The sequence below is a fragment of the Corvus moneduloides genome, chromosome 1 (genome assembly GCF_009650955.1).
Source record: "Corvus moneduloides isolate bCorMon1 chromosome 1, bCorMon1.pri, whole genome shotgun sequence".
In the NCBI taxonomy this organism is placed as follows: Eukaryota; Metazoa; Chordata; class Aves; order Passeriformes; family Corvidae; genus Corvus; species Corvus moneduloides.
This window is the reverse complement of record NC_045476.1, coordinates 80939856-80955518: the sequence shown is the minus strand read 5'-3', so window position 1 is coordinate 80955518 and position 15663 is coordinate 80939856. Positions and strand designations below refer to the sequence as shown.

Genomic DNA, 15663 nt, shown 5'->3' with positions numbered 1-15663 from the left:
GTGATTTACACTGATATTTTTTTGTTATGTATGCTCCAATACAGGTATCCTTATATAGACTTCCAAACCTTTTGAGCTTAAGGAGAAACTGGTTTCTTACCTTTTGCACTATTTTCAGATTAGCTGTATTGGTTAGCACACTGGTGCAAGAATTCAAGCCTTTTATATCTGCTTGTGCTGGCACTCTATCCTGTTTACCTGAAGAAGGGTCATGACAGCATACTAGGGCAGCTGAGAAATTCTGTGAGCCCAAACAGGAAACTACAATAATGCAGTCTAAAGTCATGTACTGTATTCTCTTGTACATTGAATTTTGCGATAATTTTCCTTCTCTGCAATAATCATCAAAATCCCAATGAATTCATGAGTCTAAAATACTGGAAATATGGTAGAGCTGGTAAATATTTTTATGGTGGTATGGTATTATCTTGGAAATGTTTGATATTGAGGGTAATTTTCTACCATTCAGTACTTCTAGCACTATTTTTAATCATTTGATGGTCTGTTGGGGCTGGAGGGGACAGTTTGTTTGCATGTCTCCTTGTTTTTTCTTGGTAGCTAGACTGAAATAGAGTGCTAGTGTGTGGGATGGATCACATGTTAAAGGAATGGGATGACAACTAACATTTGAAGAGATGAAGGGGAGACACAAGTTTTCTTAAACCCCTATTACTTTTACCTGGATGTCCTGTGGTACACATTTAGTTCTGAGCTGTGCTTAGGGCTACACACATGGTGAGCCTACACCAGGGACTGCATAAACAGAGTTGTCAAGGGATGAATCATGAGGGGAAAGAGGTGTAAGATAAAGGTAAGTTCAGTTTTTCCTGTTTGGTTGTGTCAGACTTAACAGATCTGCTGTATAAAGTATGTTTGAGTTGTGACCTTTTGTCCTGTAAAAAATTCCAAATACGTTTTGCATGACAGCTGACATATTGCAGCATTATGGGGAGAAATTTTACTACTGCATTTGTTCAGGATTTGGTGTGGGAGGAACATTCAGTTTCTAACATAGGGAATTACTGTATGTAGCAGAAAACCTGCACAGCTTTATTGTACAACCTGAAAGGCAAGTAAAGATAAGTGAAAGCGTTGATATGTGTTTTTCATAAGATACAGGTTTTTCAAAGAAAAATAAGAGATATGCGGGAGGGGGGAAACAAGAATCTGTTAAATATGTTAAATGTTCCTACATGTAAATTACAGCCATAAATGCTGCTAAACTGTAAAATGAATCAAACTGTTTAAACTGGTGGTAATTTTGAAGATTAAGGCATTTACAAGCTGTGATGGGAGAACATTAAATTATATCACAATTTTTTCTGTGTACCTTTTAATAGCACATTATTAAACTACTTTTATCAGAGATGACATCAAAGGTGTCTATCACTTACTTCATACGATAATACCAACAAGAGTTCTCATTGGACTTATACGTGTGATAAAATGTGATATTATGGAAAACTGAGCCAGAATGACCCCAAGAAAGCCATGTAGAATTATAGAAATCATTGCAAATTGTTCAAGTGTGAAATTTTTTCCCAGAATTATTTTGAAAAGATAAAAATCAAGTAATTTATTGCAATGCAAACTAAAAAGAGAGATATATGGTGATGATAGTAACTATAACACAATAGGTACTATAGGACCCATCAATAGCATACTACAATATTTCTCATTTCTTTAATTTGAGAGGAATTAAATTTTTGGTGATAAAGTGTAAGAGATGCTGGGTAAATTGGTAAATCCATGAACATTTACAGTGATAACTTGTAGAATGAAGATCTGTAGAAATTTGCCTCTTTGCTTTCACAGAAAAATTCTTTTCAATACATTTTCCCGCCTTGTTGTGGTGATTTTTAGGTAGTCTGGCAATTTCCATAACAGACTGCTTACACTGACTTTTCATTTTTATTTTATAATGTCTTAACTGCATTACATTTTATCTTCCTTAAGGCATATGTAGAAAAGCTGTAGAAAGAATGAGAAAAAGACTGTTTCATTATCATTGCCCTATTACTCATTCCCTATCTTCCTAATGATGGCTGCCTGTATCAAAACATTAAGGGACATCAGTTGTAACACTAAAGTTTTTAGGGAGTTCTTTAGCTTCTTTTCTGTTTTGCTGAGGTTTTTAGGTGTTGTTGTTTTAGGGGGTTTTGCTTGTTTATTTTTTTTTGTTTGGGATTTTTTCCTCACGATAGTGTTCACGGACAGTGTTGATTGTTCGTCTCTTTCTCCTCCCAAAAAGGTGGGCCCATACTCCAAGTTGTAAGCCTGGAAGCCCGATGGTTGTGTTAGTGCTGTGTCTGACTTCCTGAAAATTTTCATAGCAAAATATCTCAATAATCAAGTTATACAGACCCCAGACTTTAGGTGATCTTTTTTTTTCTGACCTGTTCGGAATCTGCACAGAAGAGTTTAAATCAATCTCCACCTGCTCAGGTAAACACGTTCTTAAGGAAATGAGAGGGCTATTTGGTTAACTGTTACTTTGTCTAGACTTGTAATACGAGACCCATCCTGAAATCTAGTGCGTATTTTTTAAGTACAAAGTATGCTATTGGGCCTCAGGACTATTATTGCGAATTTCTATCAAAAAGCAATGCAGTAGAGGATGTCATAACCGTAATGCAAAGCAGAAAAACTGAGGATAGCTGTGCATACCAAAAAAAAACCTTCACAGAAACACAAAAAAGACAAATTCACAGTTCATGGTGACAGCTCATTTTATATTTTTTTTTTTTAAAAACCCATAATAAGTATCTAGTTGTTTTTGCTTGCGTGACGAGAAATTGTCACATCAATGTATGTATTTTTATGGTGTTGCACTTGGAGCTTTTTGGTACTTCAGTAATATTGTTTCTTTGAAAATAATTGCATAAATGCATGAATGGAAATGTTTACAGGGCAAAGCTTGTTTTAGGTTTAACAGTGTAACACTGTTCCATGTGGGGAAGGTATACCTCATTCCCATGATCATTTGTCTCTTAAAGAAACAGGTCTTTAAAGAACAGGGCACAAGGTAGGGAATGGAGGAATTCAGGGTCCTAACTCAGGAACGAAGCGAAACTCATTTGCCGACTGTCCCCAGGAGAAAGAGGAGATGTTGTGGAGCAAAGTTGAAACAAGTACAGGTAGGCTGGACAAGCTGAACAAAAAAACCCCAAAATCCAAAAAACAACAACAACAGAAACAAAAAAGTGAGTATATACAAATTGAAAGGCTAGGAGTTTGAACACAAATTCTCCTTCTGTTCACATCTCAGCAAGGTTACAAAGTTACAAGCTTAAACCTGTATGCCTAACCTTTGCAGGTCAGGAAATGACGACTTTTTTAAAAGGTTGCTCATTCAAAAGGAAAAGAAAGATGTTCTTTGCATTTGAGATCACTTGATTTCAACTTGCAGAAATTAATTATTTTGGCTACTTTCTCTGGTAGTAGTAGAACTACATAGCACTCTGTACTTTTGTTCTTGTAAAAAAATACTTATGCACAGACATCAAACTGAATCGTTTCTTTGATAAAATAAACACATCAAGACCTCAGAGTACTGCTTACCAGGAATCTTATCCTCCATTGATTAGTTACAATACATGGCTCTTCTTTTATTTTTTTTTCTGCAATCTCTCTTTATTTCTTTTTTTGCCCAATTATATTTTCAAAAACTAAAAATTATTAAACTCTTCAGACTGTCTAAATGTTATTTCACCAGTGAGATTAGAAAAAATAAAAGCCAACCTCTTTGCACTCTTCTACTACTCCTTGCTATTTTTTATCTATATAAACATATATTTTTTGCGTTTTCTGTTTCTGAGGCCTTATGTAGAGCTCTTCAACCATTCACACCTCATATACTTCAAAGGACATTGGCTTTGTCTTTTGGGACATTTCCCTTGACTTTTTTCCCTGTAAATAACCCTGACTTTGCTAAGTGCATCCTACAATGGGGAGGTCTTTGTCATTTAGCTGTGCTGAAAAGAAACACCAAGCGAGCATGTAGGCAAAAAAAAGTAGCCTTAAATACCTTGGGAATTATACGGTATTTCTGCCTTGCATAACTTTGAAAGTGTATTCAAAGTAAATAACATTCCAAAAAGGTTGTGATTGAATAATCAGTTTATTTATCAGTAATCCCATTTTCAGATTCTTATTTTTAAAAATATCAATACTAATAAGAAGAATAGTTTTCCATATTTTCAGACGTAGTAAGATTCTCATTTCTTTCACTGAACTATTTGGATTGTGCCACTAAATTTCAAGTTTTTATACATAGAAAACAGTGTTGATACACACATGCAGACTTCTATGCATTTTTTGCATTTTGTATGCAATTCCCAAAACTGTATATGGAATGCTTTCTATTATAAAAAATTCACTGTTCTCTAGACCTAAAGATTTTTGTCCTAATTTATGCTCTGCAAACAACTTTGTGATCTACTTTCCACTATAAGTTCCTAATGCATTGTCTATATTTATAATAATCATCAGCCTGGGAAAGTAGTTCGAGTGGCTTTGTTGTCCAGAAGGGAAATTTCCAGATCAATGACAATTTCACCCACATCTTACCAGTACCCAATTGCTACCCTTTAATCATACATTGAAATCCTTGCAGTTATCTACATGATAAAGTATAGGCACCTAAACTTTTGTTCAGGTGACAGGGCAAAGATGAAACTGCCTCGTACTCTGAGTTACTAGTTGAACCTCCTGTGTATATTCCAATCTATGGCCCTTAAACTGACTCTAAATATTAATTCTAATTCTCTATTCTTTGGGAACTATGAATCTATTTTTTTTCAGATGTTTTATGTAATTTTGATCTGTATTTTAATCTTCCACAGTCATAGCACTTTTTTTGCTGGTTTTCTAAATGAGATCTATATTACTGTGTAATATTCAACACAAATGTTTATTTATTTATACATTATATATAATTATTCTAGTTAATGTTATTTCCCATAGTGAATATTTTTATAAGTCACCTGCTTCAAATTAGGATATAACAATGTTTTATTTATACTGTATGTGAATTAAGTCATTTGGAATTAGGAACTTCTACTCATACAGTTTCTCAAAAAAGCACATATAAACACTCAGAAGGTAAATGATGTGGATGTACACCCATTAAAATAAAAGGAGAGTTCTCATAGGTAGAAGAGAGATTTAAAAGAATAAGACAATTGCCAGTCATTAAAACTTAAATAAAAACCACCTACTGCCTTCTCAAGTAAACAGTGCTTCAATTTATCTCTGGTTGTTTTACTGTTATCTATTTGTGGAAGACGTAGGGTTAAAGATAAATAATTCTAGATTTTAAGGACAGGATAGTCTCTCTATTTTAAGATTATTTATGAAAATGTGTCCACATTTTTCTAAATTTAGTTAATCAAGCTTCTTTAAAATTACATTAGGCAGAAAAGATCTTGACATTGAGAACTTTTTTTAGATATAGAATAAATGGGCTTTTCTGTATTATAGTTCTAAAATATGGCTTGATAATAATTATACTTTTTTTTCTACAGCAGCATCGATTTATGTTTACAGATTGCACATATAGAGTGATGAATGAGTACATCCCAAGGTGTAATAATTTTAAAAGAGTTCTTAATGTATGGTAAAAAACTTCTTTAAAACTGATTGAGAAAGGTATGGCAGGAATTCTGAAAAGGATTTGGAAGAATTCCCTTCACCTCTATCCAGTCTTCATATATTTTAAAATTATTATAATCTAAAATAGAGCAGTAAATTTTCAAAACTTAGATCATGAAAAAATACATATATTGGGGTTTCTTTGGTGTGGGTTTTTTTTTGTTTGGTTGGTTTGGTTTGGTTTGTTGTTTTGTTTTTTCCCTTGGGCCTGAACTCCAGATGAATTGAGGTTTATGCGAGAAGTCACTGGTAAATATAGGGATATATAAATCATATAAATAATAATACAAATAATCACCTTTAATTTTACAATTTTGCAAATCAAAATTGACTGCTTAGGCAATCCTAACTCAAATGAAAACCTATTTCTTTAAATGTATATCTCAACTAAATTTTAATACAAAATCTTTGATAGACTAATGTGAGAAATAAACTTCTAACATTATGGGTCTGGCCCTGAAATTGCTGAGAAAAGAGCACAAATTTCATTAACTTCTTATGAGACTAAAATTTGTTCAATATTTCTTGTAGACACTCATTATCTTGCAAGATCAACAATATATAAATATAACATAATTAAACCCTTATATTGACACTAGATATCTAAATCCAAATCTCATAAAATTTGAAATGTGATGAAAACTTTTGGTGTTTTGATACAAAGTAAAAGTTAAGATTTAAGATCTGAGTTCATTTTAAAAGAGCAGATTAATTGTCCTTATTCATGACAAGCTCTAAGAACCATTTCTCAAAGGAGGTGTCACTTTCCTGGGAGAATTTTTACATCTGATCTCAGTTCTGCTAAAGAGATTCTAAATTTAATAATAATGTTAAACTGAATGAAATACGGATTCTCTTAAATAATTTAAACTTGCTGCAATTATACAAATTTAATAAGTTTAGTATATAATACCACCGGATAACATAAGAGAATATAATTATAGATTAAATGTCTTTTTAGTTAAGAAAATTGGCAAGGACTGTTTTCTACTCATATGGTGTAACTTTTCATTTAGGCTCTACTAAAATTCTATTTTTCTAAGAGACTATGCCTTAATAAAGATATATTTGATCTCTAAAGTTAATTAATATTTTTTTTTCTATATTTATAATCTGAAACATGGACTTATTTTTTAAATATATTTTTACTTTAGGAGCCTACTGAACTTTGAAATATATAATTTTCTCAGTTCCATTTTAATTATTCCTTTATTCTCAGTATGATTTAATGAACAAAATATTTTATATAACACAATTCTCCTTGATTTTCAATGTGGAAAGACAAAGCAGACCAAAAAATTAGGATTCATTCCTGTACATAAGAATATAAAGAGCGAGTATCCTGACAATCACATAATGGGCATTATTTGTGTCCATTAATGGACACAAAGAACATAATAAACAATTCCTATTTTCTACAGCCACTACTATTTTCTTTCTCAGATATACCATAATCACATTTTCTTCTTATATATTGAATCTTATATGTCTACTTCACACTGATAACAACCGCAACAACCGTACTTCTGAGAAATTCAGAGGAGATTATCATAGTGAGGAGAAAATTGTGTTGTTAAGATAGGGAATGCAAGTAATCTAGGTATTCCTCTATGTTCTCTCCTTGCTGCTGCCTCCTACTTGACTCTACAGAGTCTCCTATGGCTCTTGGTCCCATATTAGCTAGATTCACAAAGAAGTTACTTAGATATCCTGGTTGTCTTATTTAATATAATTTTTTTTTTTATTTTATCATGGCCATCATTACTCTATCTGAGTCCCTTATTAAAATCGTGTTTGAGTAAGACTACAAAGGAAGCAATACATAGCAGAATTAGGAATTGGAACCAAATGGACTAAAGACTCACTGAGGACTATAACTAGGCAGAAATTAATCTTTCCTTCAAAATATTTGTTCATATAATATTATTTAATGTCTGATACAACTAATTTACGCTGTTTTTCTCACTGATGTTGCTGGACTAACAAGAGGAGAAAGTTTGGGCCTTTCATAAGTGTTTTCTTTATTAATACTACAGCCTACAGTAAACCCAAGGTTTCCAAAGTTTATATGTCACCATTTTTTTTAGCAGAAATAAGGTTTACTATTAGTCATGTTGCTGGCTTAAAATCTAATGACAGAACGTTTTCTGGTGTAATTGTATAACCTCATTTTGTACAAACTCCTAATTCCGTACCAAAGTTAAAAAAGAGCAAAGGTGTATCTTTCAACAGACATGTAGTTATGGTAGTCTAGAAATTAAATGTACAGGAATTACATTAAAAAGATGTAGATTGTCTCAGTTAAATCATATCTCTTGCAATGAAATTAAACAGAAGAGACAAACCAAAGGTAAAATTACTTCCATGTCTGTTTTCTTATAGGAAAACACTGTTTCAATTCTATTTATCATAAAGAAGAGAAAAATTGAGTTGAGGAGGATGAATAAGAGCAATAGCAATTACAGACTGTCTAAAGAGTGAGTTCTTTTTCTAATCTAGTAATGAGCTTCTATATGGTGACATTCATTACCTTATGCAACACCATATGTTGCATGTAAAGGAAGCTACTTTCTATCATCTCTCACACTGAAAGTGAAGAAAAGTTCTGTCGAATCAACAGATCTCAGATCTGTGACAAACCTCCCTGTCTATGTGGGAATGTGTTGGCTGCCCAAATGAATAATTTGAGTAGAATTTTAAGAGCATTTTATAAAGTTTTGAGATAATAAAGTTAGAATAACACACAGGGAAGGGAGTTGTTCCTTTTCCAAGCAGATCTGTATTTGACGTCTTTGTCTGGAAGATGTATTACTCATCCATCATAGAGTATTGTCACACCAATGATATATTAGTGTAATATATTATCAGAACATCATCATTCCTGTGATGTATTGCTACCTAGCACACAACTAGATGGTGAGAGTATGTTATAAAGACTTAGTACCATTTATAGTATTAAAAAGAAAATGAAACATTTTATTTTAAGACTTGCACACTAAAGGGAATCTGTGAAAAGGTGATGGTTATTTTAAAACTTGATTTATGGTAATGCATACCCTGAATTTTAGGGGTATGAATTCTAGAACTAAAATCAAGCAAGTGTTTGTGGTCAGGCAGAAGAGTGACTTTCCTGAAGATATTGCTTTGTGGGTTGTCAGTGGTAGTGCTCATAAATTGTATCATTAAAACTTTATAAACCTGCAGAATATAACATAGAAGTAGCTATTTGCCATGTGTTATAGAGTCATCTTCTAGTATGGCAACAACATGAAAGCTTACTGTGGCATACAAAAACCAAGAACAAAGTTGTGGTAATTTTTTTAGCAGATGTGATTTTTCACAATCTAGATGTAAATAAAGTTTAGTCCTTTCACAAGCTATTGGTCAGATCTTTCAAAATCAGGAGAAATTTCATTCCTCTAGGAGCACAGCCTTCATGGAAACCCATGTCTAGCAATCACTACATATCTCTGCCACAAAAATTTTAAGATGTTCCTTTTGGTATTATTGCTGTTATTCCTTCTAAAGTAAGAATAAGGGAGAAAAAAGATGAGTGAATTGATAAATAGAGGAAAAAACCAAAACACCAAATCGAGCTAAGGAAAAATGTAGAATTTAACCTGAAAAATTTATATTTGGGCATAAACTGCATTGCTGTGACCAATATACACACCAAAGCTGATAAGGCTGTTCTTAAGGCTATTCTTTGCCTACTTATCAGTGAAAGTTTTGAGAGCTTCTTCCTTCCCATTTATTTGAAGAATTTTATTAATAAATACCAAGAAAATAAATTAAATAAGGACAATAACATCCTTCCCAGCAAAGTTTCTAATCTATATTTTACTGTAGACTCATATGAAAGCTTTCCTGCCGAAGTAGAGAGAGAGAAAGAAAAGAAGAGGAATAAAGAAGGCGTCAGAAGAACTGAAAAGTGTCTGAGCATTCCCATATTAAAGCATCCTTTTGAATAGTGCTCTGTCTGTATATAAATGGTTAACAGAAGGGGAGGGTAAATTAGAATATCTGATTTATTTAAGTTGATGGAAAGAGATATGGAAAAGAGGTTGGAAGAGTAAAAAAGGACAAAATAAACTTGAAATAAAGAATTTTTTTCCCACCCTTTTTTTAATAAAAAACTGCCTATCAAAAGCCACTGTGGAGAGCAGAACTGTAAAACATCAGTGATTATTTCCTTCAAAAAAACTCAGTTTATGTTCCTAATGTCATAAATCTATTACCTTGTTCTCTGCTGACATTTTGTATCCTTCTCATAAATTTAGAGTTCATGCCCAGAGGGTCTGTTAGGACCCATGTATAATATAAAACATATAATTTCACCAAAAGATTCTCTGATCTAGTCCTTGATTTCAGTTAATTTGGTTTTGTTTGTCTTTCTGCTGTCCCTTAGGTGGTATATTCTATCAGCATGGGATGTTTATCTATGCTATGCTTACAGCAGTGCAGCATGATCTTTCACTGCTGCTTGAAGGAACTCTTGCAGCAGCAAGCATGAAGTGCTGGCTTGGGTAAACTGAAAAATACATGGCATGAAATTACCATTTTATTATTATCTTGAGGGCCAAGATAAAAAAAAAAGGCTAAAGTGCAAAGAATACAGATGTACAGAATGTGGCTCTTTGCTGGGAGTTTGTACTCTATAGAGAAAAGCATATTTTTCAGCACACACTTCACTATACATGCATATTGCAATGTAGGCAAAACAGTAAAATCAATGCAAATATATGCAGTTGAAGAGGGAGCACATTTTGAGGCTGGCACTGCACTCTTTGTCAATGTCAGTTTTGTGACAACCTTTGATAGTGCATAGGGATTTCTTTAGTCACTTAGAGGTCAAGATAAACTGTTCCTCTCTTTCAAAACTTACCTTCTGATTGATGGCACTTCAGTGAAAACTGAGCAGTAAAAAGACTGTCTTATATTCCACTCTTAGGGGATGAGAGGTTCCATAAGAACTTGATAAACTAAGTGCAATAGTATTAAAATTAACCTAAATATTATTGAGAAAATGAAGCAAAGTCTGGTATCTCAATACCTGTCTTAATTTCTCATTGGTTGGCTAATACCCCTGTCAGTCATATGTTGGAAAAAAACCTGAAATAGTTTCATAATAAACTGGGTATATCAGAAGATTCATTCTTACTTAATAGCATTCTCTATCAGCTCTTTTAGGAAAAAAATTGTATGCATAAATGCAATAAAAATAGTTTCTGTCTTCAAAGAGACTGCATTTTTTTTCATTTCTTGACAACTGACCCCAGTATAAATAGCCAAGAGCCTCTGCTCACTGAAATGAATTAGAAACATTACAAGAATATAGGTATAATAAGATATTTTGGATCATATTTGTCATGAATTGTTAACATGAACCAAAAACAACTAGTCCGTGTTCTGGAAAACACCTTTTATGAGGGAAATTCTGTAAGTACACCAAAAAAGTTTTTACAAATCATGTTTATATAGCAACTAAGATGTGCAATTAAGATTTTGGGCAATACAAATGTGTCGCGTTTAAAGTATTCCAAATGTAGTTATGTACAACAGTCCAAACCCTAAACCATACCGAAAACCTACTTATACAACCAGCCCATTTGTGTCATCCTGAGATGCAGTTGTAGCTTTGACTTGTTGGGAGTCCATGACTACTAAGTAATGACTGTTATTTCCAAAATTTCATGAGTGTCCCAAATTTTTAGGTCTCTAAAGAGGCATATAGAAAACTGTTAGTTGTTCAAAGCAAAAACGAGCAATTGATATTAAATTGAAAAGATGCTAGGAGCTACTCAGTGTTTTATAAAGCATTTATTTGTATTCCTACGTACTTAAAATATTTGAAAAAACCCTCACCCTAAATTTGTCTAAGGATTTATAGGGTAACCTTGAAAATGCATTTCTTTTTACCCATTACCACTGTGATCACTTTCCATTTGGCAGGATTGTTCTCCACCTATTTGAACATGAGAAAAACCAGAGCATTATAAAATAATTAGTTACTTTATTGAATGATAATTTAAAGGCATTGATGTAAATTAAAAAAGGACTCCAATATTACTGAGGGGAAAGAAATAAAAGTCATGCTGGTAAGCTAAATTTGTGAGGAAATAGGAATTCTATTGTAGTCATTTGAAAGAGCACTATTAAAGTCCCTACTTTCAGGGTGAAATGAACAATCACAAATGCTTGAGAGTAAAGTATGCATCGATACTGAACTCTTTGAATCACACTTCTACTTTTTAAAAGCAAAAGTGTCCTGGATGTTCTTTTTCCGATTAATTTTTTTAAATTTTTTTTTTTGCATCGTGACTTTTTTTCCAAGGACTAGTCATACAAGGAGACAGCATGAATAAAAGATATGACATGTTTTTTCCATTCCTGACTGCATTTAAATGAATTTCCAGACCTGGAAATTGAATAGCTTTTGTGTAACTCATAGACTGTAGTTACAAGGAAAACAGTAAGGAGCAATAAATATGGAATTTCTTTCTGCCACCATTTAGTTACTCTTTGGAAAAGGCTATCTTAATAACAATAAGAAGCTACTGCCAAAGAATAAGAAATTGAAGTATTGTTCCAAATAAAGGTTTGTATTTGATGTTTCTAAGTTTGAAATTTCTTTCCTCTGCAACTGCATCTGAGCAAGGACTCAGACATTCTGAGCACAACATTGGAAAGTTAGAAGCTCACGTTATTTCTTCATAGAGAGTTATCATAAATTATGTTATCTTATGAAAATAAGTTCTGGAAAAATAATTCACTGCTGAAGCATTCATTTGACTGAAGATTTTAAAACTCATTTAAAATAGCTATTAAATATGGTGTCACTGTGATTGTTCAAATTTCTGCGTCCCAGAGGCATTGAAGTGAAGGCTGTAGAAGAACATTTCTTAGTTATGATTACACACTGATAAGGAGTTAAAAATCGTATCTGTGTAATACTACTGGACTCAAGCCATGAGAACTTCACGCTTAAGTTAGAAGTTCAAATATGATATACAGGAGCCTACATAATTACCGACTTGATTTACTTTCATTCACAATTCTCTTCTTCCACAACCCACTATCCCCATCCACTCTTTCCCTGGAAGACAATAAGTTGCTCATCTGGTTTTTTTGCTAGCTGCGTATGAATTGCCCAAATTGATGTCACATATTGTAAGACACCAAAATTGCTGCTTATGGCAAATTCTAAGCCTTTGAAGACCAACATAAAACAATGGTGTGACTGCTAGATAGATGTTAAGTCTTCAGAAGCAGTATTAATTCTTGGTGAGTATAAGAATGTTGTGTTTGGTACAATTATTTACAAGTAGATGTTTTGCTTCCTTAAGCACAACTCAAAAAAAGCCCAAAGGTTTGAGGTGTTTGAATGACTTTTATTATGTATTTTTTTCATTTAATATAAATTATTTTACAGCACCAGGTGCCAAACAAAAACATAAGAATGTTCAGGAAAGTTGTTTGGGACGATGTAGAATACAGAGCTGAGAGAAGTTATACTCACATATGAGAGGTGCCAAAGGAGATCTTTTGCTAAAGGGAAGAGTTAACTGAGTTATTGCCTTTCTTTAGATATTTTAGGCAGCATACTAATTCTGGAGTTTTGATTACTTTGCTTTGCTTTGCTAGCATGAATATATGTATATTTAGTAACACCACTTGTCTTTTCATGTTCCATTCTCTAAAGAATCTCGCTCATGAAAATACAGATTGTACATAAAAAGTAACAAAACTGCAAGTATTTTTTGGCCTTACTATGCAATTATTCTAAGAAAAGTAAGACTGGCTTATTTCTTTTCTTTTCTTACTCTTTTAAAATAGCCTGGAACTTTGCTGTAAGATAAATGGCAGTACTGCAAAATAAAGCAAGCAAACTTCCAGGCAGACCTCTTTGCTGCCAGAATAAGTTTTACTCATTGCCTTTGCTAGGATCAGGAATACTACTCATGACAGCTGCAGAGGAATGTTCTGTGGAGCATTTTAAGAAGAAGTGTATTTATACATAAATTCTTTAACCATCAAGATTAAATTTGCCCCATAGTTGGGCTGCATCTCTTTCTGGCATCCAGGTGACATGAGATTAACTTTTTGTAACTTTTCTCTAAAAAGAATGTATTAGACTTTCCATATTACAGACTTTCAAAAGTTTCCACATGTTTTTAAAATCAGATGTATCTCTTTGATCTGTGTATTTTAAACAAATCCAGTTCAGTGGAGAAAAGGAGATTTCTTGATGGAAGGTGTAAGATATTTTAATCATTATAATGAAATTTATTTCTATAACAGAAGATCCAGATACTTTAATGGTGAAAACTGTGATCAGCGAAAGTGGTAGTTAGCAGAAGGTAGAAGAAAAACAAAAGATAGGGTAATACTTCAGATTCTTGAGACATCTAGAGAAGATTGTTTCAGTAAAAGTAAGCACAAGAGAGAAAATAAATTGATGACTGGAATATAGAAATATATACACTGCTTAAAACTTCCATTTGCACAAGTGAATAAATCTACCTCATAAAAGACAGATTGCTAAGAGTTCCTTCACGTTTCTGAAAAAGAAACTAAAACTTATCCATATAAGTTTTTATATTATAATTTAATCAAAGGGACAGAATTATAGGCTTTCTTTTATTTAATTTTATTTGATACCCAACATTTTCATTTATCATGTAAAAAATTCTACACAGTCCTACCCATTGGCCAGGTTGAAGAGAAGTAGAGTCTCATCACAGGCCAGCTGGTATAGTACAAAACTCTATCAGCAGTGTGGAATCAAACATTTTTGCATTATCTGCAAATGCACCTTCTCTAACTGGATCGATCCACAATCAGCTGTCTCTTGTTTGGCATACCTCCAACATCACTATTTGTTAATCTGAGTTCAAACTTTATCTCCCAAGATTTCAAGCTTATAAGTAAGCTACTTAAGATAGTCAATGGAAATTCTAGCACATAACACACCAGTGCATATTCCCACAGAAAATCTGAAGGAACCAAAAATCACTTATTTCCTCAAATGTGACAGAGCTGCCCATATCTATTATCGTCAATGACAGTTCCGGCAAGCTCAGCATTAACCAACCTTTATATTTCATTTTGGATTATCACTCCAGGGAAGTTCTAATTGGACAGTTTTATGAGACATTGTCTGGGTTTTTTCTGCCAAAATAGAAACAAAAAGTAGCTAAAATCTAGAAAATACTGCTCTGGGCATGTTTCTCCAATGACACAGCCATGTCATACAATTTTTCACTGCATAATTGTGATTGTTAATTTTCAGTAGTTTAATTTTGTAATTATTTTGATGCATAAAAAGGACAAAAAATACAATATGAACCTGAGCAATATGAACCTGTAATTACTTTTCCATTCTCAAAGAAGAAATGGCTGAAATGCATTCACTCTTTTTATTCATTGAAACATAGGAATCAGAGATGGAAAGAATTTGCCCCAATGTGTTTCAGTGATATGGAGAAAGTGACTACAAACAAACATAGATTCTGTGATTCTGTGATTCCTTTCCGGATTTATTTTCCACCCAGTTTTGAAGGTGAAACTATCGTCTATACGGAAACCCAAAGAAGATCTATATTTTATTTAAGATTTGCTTAATCTCATATTGAAGGATAATTAGAGTTTGTGCTGACCTTCTTCATGGAGAATGGATTTATCTTTCATGAGCAGTATTAACACCATGAATCCTTAGTTTGAATCTGAATTACTCATACATCAGCTAAAAAAAAGATGCTGAACTGCTTAGCTGACTTACAATGACTGTTCAATTTGAATTTTATACTTCCATTGAATTTGAATTGAAACTCCTTTTTGTGGCAGAAGCTATTAAATCCAAAAAGCCCACGTGACACTTGTCACCAATCTACATCAGCCTACATCTTCAAAGTTTTTACTGAACTGTTTGTAAATGCTTGAAGAGAGAAAGTGACAGTTTGAAATAGCATGTACTTTTGAGATTGTTTCAATCTTTGAAAGGAATTTAAT

At 33.0% G+C, this 15663-nt stretch overlaps 1 long non-coding RNA gene across 1 annotated transcript in view; it reads left to right on the top strand.

Annotated features, from left to right (window-relative positions):
- Positions 1–627: 627 nt before the first annotated feature.
- The window catches only part of LOC116447828, a 34078-nt gene continuing 19042 nt past the window's right edge, over positions 628–15663 (top strand). Inside the window, exon 1 of the long non-coding RNA XR_004241706.1 lies at positions 628–811. This is a non-coding gene — a long non-coding RNA (uncharacterized LOC116447828). The remainder of the gene's footprint in view (positions 812–15663) is intronic.